Raw genomic sequence first — 6,312 nt, forward strand, 5'->3', positions numbered from 1 at the left:
TTTACCGAACGCGTGTTTCGGCTATACGCGGATTACCTAAATGGGAGTGTATATTTACGGAACGCCAGGGCGGGGTGATGTATTCGGCTGTACGCGGTTTGACGCTGCTAAGATTATCGTCGCCGTGTCGAAAATACAGTGCCGTGAAAATTGCTGCATCTGTTGTTGGAAGGTGCTTATGAATCGACTGTGGGAACGATTTATTTACCATGTGATGTGTAATAATAGGGTTTTCACCCTTTGTTCTGACAACAAAACTGACACCTTTTTTTACAAGGAATCATGTTTGCATTAACCACAATACCTGCGGTCAAAATGCAAACATAAAATGCAAACATGATTCCTTGCAAAAAGGTGTCAGTTTTGTTGTTAGAAAGAAAGGTAAAAAACCTTTTTATTATATTTTGCTACTGGCAAAGGAGGCCTCATGATGTAAATGCTTTACCCCGAGCCCTCATAATCTGATAGTGCGTTGTTTTTGAGTTGTGCGCCTTTTGGCGTCATCTGGTCCAACACCATGTGAGACTAGGCTCTAAGAAAAGCTGTCTCTGGTGTGGACCAATCAATTTCAAGGACAATGCATACATTATCAGAGTTGTTATTTGTTTGCATTTTGACCGCAGGTATTGTGGTTAATGCAAACATGATTCCTTGTAAAAAGGTGTCAGTTTTGTTGTCAGAAAAAAATGGTAAAAAACCTATTATTATATTTTGCTACTGGCAAAGGAGGCCTCGTGATGTACATGTGATGTGTGTTAGTGTGTTTCTTTTATTACTCGGGCACGCACAACGGCACATTGCTGATGTCCACACACATTGCCGCATGCATTTTTAGCTGTCCACTCGCTGAGGACGTCAGTCATACGGACACCTCGACGGCGAATTATGAACGTTCAAGTGACAAAGTTAGGGGCGTGCGTAGTAGGGCTTGCAATGCAGTATTATGGGCGCGCGTGTTGGGCTGGAGATTCGTTGTTAGGGGCGCGCGTGTTGGTCGTGAGTGCCGCGGTGCGGGGAGAGGATTGGAGACGAGTTTTTATTACGTTAAATGTAAAAATAAAGTGTGCACACATACAGGAATAGTGAGCGACTCAGCCTCCTTTAGTACAATAACGCAAACTTATTTTTTTCCACAAGGACAATGATTTGTCTCACGCGGTTTTTCCCAACACGGCATTTTCCAGGAACGTAACCCCCGCACTCGGCGAGGTATGCCTGTAAGTGAATTGAGATGAGGAGACACGGTCCGAAATTTGACGATACACGCATGTGATTGGCGGCTGGGAATGAGGTGAGTGGTGGCGCAGTGGTTAGCATGCTGCACGACTATTACAAAACTTGAGACCTTTCTTGCCAGTGTCAAAGTATAAAAATAGGGTTTACCCTTTTTTGGAAATAAAATCGCAAAACAACAAATATCACGACGTTTCGGCCACAATACAAGTTGTGGCCGAAAGGCCGAAACGTCGTGATTTTTGTTTTGTTTTTTACCTACGTGACTTTACCGAATAAAACCAAAGAGTATGGATCCTTGCAGTCACAAAAGCTTCAAATCTAGAATAAATAAAATCGCCTTTTGACGTTCTCTGTTCTAAGACCGGTTGAGACTAGGCCCAAAAAAAGGCTGTCTGGTGTCGACCAATCAGTTTCAAAGACAATGCACACGTTACCAGAGCATGTTGGTTTTTTGCATGTGGTTAATGCAGACATGATTCCTTGCAAAAGGGTTCTATTTGGTGTTTTAACATCTTAACACCTGCTTCATTGCCAGAGAGGGTACAACCTATTCTTAATTCTAGATTTTCAGTTTTCGTGACTGCAAGGATTCATACTCTTTGGTTTCTGTTTCGGTACCTACGTGACATTACCGAAAAAAACAGAGTATGAACCTATTCTTATATTACAAAATAATACGAAACTATGTTTTATTTTACCAGGTAAAGCACACTAAGCTATATAGCTCTTTTTCAGAGGCGACCTTGCCACAAATGATAGCTCAACGAAGTGGCTTATGTGGAAATGTCTAGCAGCCAAATACTCTTAAACAATAAAAACCGGGCATCCCAAATTCGCTTCCTGCTCAAGGCCAACACCACTGACGATTACCTGAACCAGTGCTGAGCTTTTCCTACGATCAACTCAGCCTTACATGAAAACATCATCCCTGGGGATACAAAGACGGCCGGGAGTTGTGTTAGCCACCCACCCCCCTCGTGTGCCGTGCCGGCCCTTAATAGGCACTCTCTAACAGCATTTACACCCCAACAGTCTATTCAGGGCTATACGGAGGGGAAGGGGATGGAATATTTGATGCGTGAGCACCATCCCTGGCTGGTTGGTCGCGTGGCTGGCTGAGCCAGGCTGATGAGCCAGGCCGATGAACCAGGCTGATGAGCCTGGCTTAGCCTCGTCCCCCGTGAGCCCGGACTCTCACTCGGCTGCCGCGCTCTCTCCCAGCGAGAGGTAAGAACGAGGCTGTCGCTGTCTGTCGCTCGCTCGCTCACTCACAGCCAATTGATAAGCGAGCGACAATAATTGAATACGTGTCGGTGACTGTCAATGAATGTGTTTCGTGAATGTCAATGAATGAATGTGTGTCGGTGACTGTCAATCACGGACGCTTGTGTTGCACCCGAAACGTCGTGATTTATTTTATTTTATACTTACGTGACTTTACCGAAAGAACCAAAGAGTATATCGAATGAATGTCAATGAATGAATGCGTGTCGGTGACTGTCAATGAATGTGTTCAGTGAATGTCAATGCATGAATTAATTAATCCATAGATAATCAACGCATTTTAATACACTATTGTAGTTTGATGAATACATGCTCGTTAATATGTGAATTAATTAATGAACGAATTACTATCATTGAATGATTGGAAACTATTAGAACATGTTTACACATCGATTGACTGTTAATCAATGTCAATGGATGTCAGTGGATAGTTACGTCAGTGAATACATGGTTATGATCGACACTGAATACATAAGTGGCGATAATTTAATACTGAATTACCGTCAGTGAATGACAATCAATGAACAACACATGGATGGAAATCGAGTGAATGAAAAATTAATGTAAATGAATGAATGCATTCCTCTCCCACGTGTAATGACAGTATCGTCTGTCTTTACGCAGACACACACACCGTTGTCAACAGCAACAACAATAGCAACAACAACAATAGCAACACCGTGCCTGCGTGTGTGTGGGGACCGTTAGCCCAGTGGTTAGCACTGCCCTGCGAACCCGGCGACCAGATTTCGATTCCCACTAACAACGTGGGCCTCCTCTAGGTCCACTCGGCTTTTAATTAGTACCTCGTGCGGTGTGTAAAAATCAACATTCGGGAAACAGGGACGGCCGGGCCTCGTGTGTCGTACCTTCATTGGGGCTCGCTAACGGCACTTTCCCTAACAGCCTGTGTAAGGCTACACGGGGGAATTTTTGTTTTATGTGTTTCAGACATGTATAGGGAGGCCTCTATCACACACAAGCACACGCCATTAATCAAATCTGTAAATGACGAGCAATATCCGTCGTTACAACCCATCTGCAGCAGTGAGCTCCATTGGTGACTCCAGTGTACTGATGAGTTACAATGAGAACGGAACCTGCCTTCGGGTGTCTGTCTCGCTGCTGTCTTGTTAGTCAGTCATATTTGCCCATACGGCGACCTAATGGGCACGAACACTATATAGTTCGTTATGAACTGCTGATGGGGTTTTTTGCGTAATGCTTTTTGTACACGTTTCGTCTGCAGCGCGCACGCCGATGTTAACAGCACAGCACGCGTGTGTGTTTGAAACAGAGATTCATACACTGTGATTTATTATTGTTGCTGCATTGCCTCAACCATAGCCACAGCGTAACACAATTGTGTACAACGAGTATTGTTACTCTGTGCAACGCGAATCGTCGCCCGCTGGGGACAGAGCTTGCAGCGCCTTATCATATTGGTGCTTCGTGGAAATCCCACATCCCTGCCATGGGAATGTGGGATTTCCCACCACTGGTTCCGCTCACACCGGAGGATATTGTTGCTGGAGCATTGAGAGAGGGAGAGAGGCAGTTGTGGCTTTGACTTGTCCCAGAGTGAAAGCCCATCTGGCTCTGGGATTGTACAAGGCTGCCTTATCTGCTTAGTCTCCCTCTGTTCTTCACGGGATTACAGAGAGCTGGAACTTCGTGGCCCTGGGTGTTGCAACTCGCGGCGACTGTGCAGCAGGAGTGCAGCAGGTTAGCTAACTCTGGGGACGTTGCAGCGATGTGTAACAGAAGTGCGGCGAGTGTGCAAGGTTAAGCAATTCTGCAAAGAGCAATAACTTGCAGCAGACATGCAACGATTGGTACGTCTTCTTTTCGTGCAGCCAGGCGTGCGGCAGGTTTGGCAAATGTTGTGGTGTGCATCGGGTATGCAGGATTGTGTGGGGTTGCAGGGTTCCACATAGGATGCAGAGCATGGTTCAAATGTGCGGGATCGGGTTCAAACTCGTGCAGCAGGTCACCGCAGATGCAGCAGTGCTTGCACGATGCAACAGCTGTGCATGGACGGGTTGCAACAGGCTGGTGTGCATGATCACGTGCCTGCAAAGTGTGTAGCCGGGGAGGAGGTGGGGGGTACATCCCATTTAGGCATGTAGGTAGGCAAGTTGTGCTGGGTGCAGTGGCAGTACAGCAGGGTCATATTGCTGTGGTTAATGTACAGGGTACTGCAGGGCTAACGTAAAACAGCAGGGTGCAGTGGCAGTGCGACAGGGTCTATATTGCTGTGGCTGTTGTGCAGGGTGCAGCACAGCTAAGCTAAATCTGCAGGGTGCAGTGGAAATTGCTGGGTGCCGGCTGGTGAGCTTCATAATCCAATGCGTCCATCGGCAGAGTAAAGCTCCTCTTTGCGTGAGCCGTCGGGGCTCATTGTGGATTTCCCACTGCCGTGGGTCAAGCGTCTATCAGGGTAACGGCCCCGCTGTTGGACGTTTCCATTAATACCCATAATTCTTCTAGACGATTACAGACAGTAGTAAACTGATAACACAGTTGACACTCGTCTATTGAAGTAAAGGCCCGTTGAAGCTTCTTTACACATTTCGTTTTTAAAAATGAATACTGAACATCCAGCAGCATTTTTTTTTAGATCCGCTACCTCGTTGCCTGTAAGGTGCTGTGCTTCTATGCTCCCGCGTCTATGCTGCTTGCATTCACAAACCCGTACTGACCAGTGTGGTGAAGTATGGTCAAATGACCCATACGGTATGGGGAGGCCCTCATCTAGCACAGTGGCAAGATGTTAACTACCTTGCCTGGTGTACAGGTTCATGGGGTCGATCCTGACGCCTGCTGTATATTTGGAGTTTGCATGTTCTCCCTGTATTCGCGTGATTATTTCTCCAGGTCATCCGTTTACAGCATCCGGTTGCTGCTCTAAATTTAAACGTGATAAGCCACTTTTGTATGTATGTTGAACTTCTTTCGCACCGTACGTAGCCAACCGTGCTAATCGGAGGTGCGGGGTCGCTTCTTAAAAAAAGCTATATAGCTCAGTGGGGCCTTACTTGGTAAAATAAAAAAATATATAGGTTTTTTTTAGCAATGGATTGATAAAGGCAGCCGTGGTGCTGCTGCGCTTATCCTTTTGCTCCCGAGGAATTTAAAGCGGTTTTTCTATTTAGATCGCGCGGGGCATCTGAAACGTTAGGATTCGCGGCTTGCAGGAATGCAGATTGTGTTCCTGGTGGACATCCTCTCGGACGCGTTCCATTCTCTGACTATCGCTCCGTCACGATCCTTGACCACCGGTCATCACTCCTTCGAGTCATAACGTGTGCTGTCTGATCAAGCCCACTTTACTTTTCTGAAAAAAAGTTTTTAATAATGTTTAAGTTTTAATACAATTGACCTTGCGTGTGCATAATAAAGTTTTGGTTTTTTGGGGGGGGGGGGGTTTGATCTCGTGAATGAAAATTAGTGTCGTTAATCCACCACCACCCGACACAGCCAATCAGTAAGGTTGGTCACGTAAACAAAACGTGCCAATTAGTTACTGCTTCAGCCCACTGGTGTGTTGGAGATTAAATCCACATTTACAATTTTGGTACGACGTTTCGCTGGTATTTACATCCAGCATCATCAGGCGATTTTGTCAGAAAAACCATACTGGTTGGCTGTGTCGGGTGGTGGTGGGTTAACGACATTTTTATATTTACGCGATCTAACCCCGAAAAATCTTTATCATAAATAATATTGATCGCGAAAGCCTACGTGTAAATCTTGCGAATGTTCTCTGATCCATGGGTTCCTCTTTCTGTC

This window comes from Petromyzon marinus, chromosome 49 (genome assembly GCF_048934315.1).
Source record: "Petromyzon marinus isolate PM22_M1 ecotype Great Lakes invasive population chromosome 49, UKy_Petmar_22M1.pri1.0, whole genome shotgun sequence".
Lineage (NCBI taxonomy): Eukaryota > Metazoa > Chordata > Hyperoartia > Petromyzontiformes > Petromyzontidae > Petromyzon > Petromyzon marinus.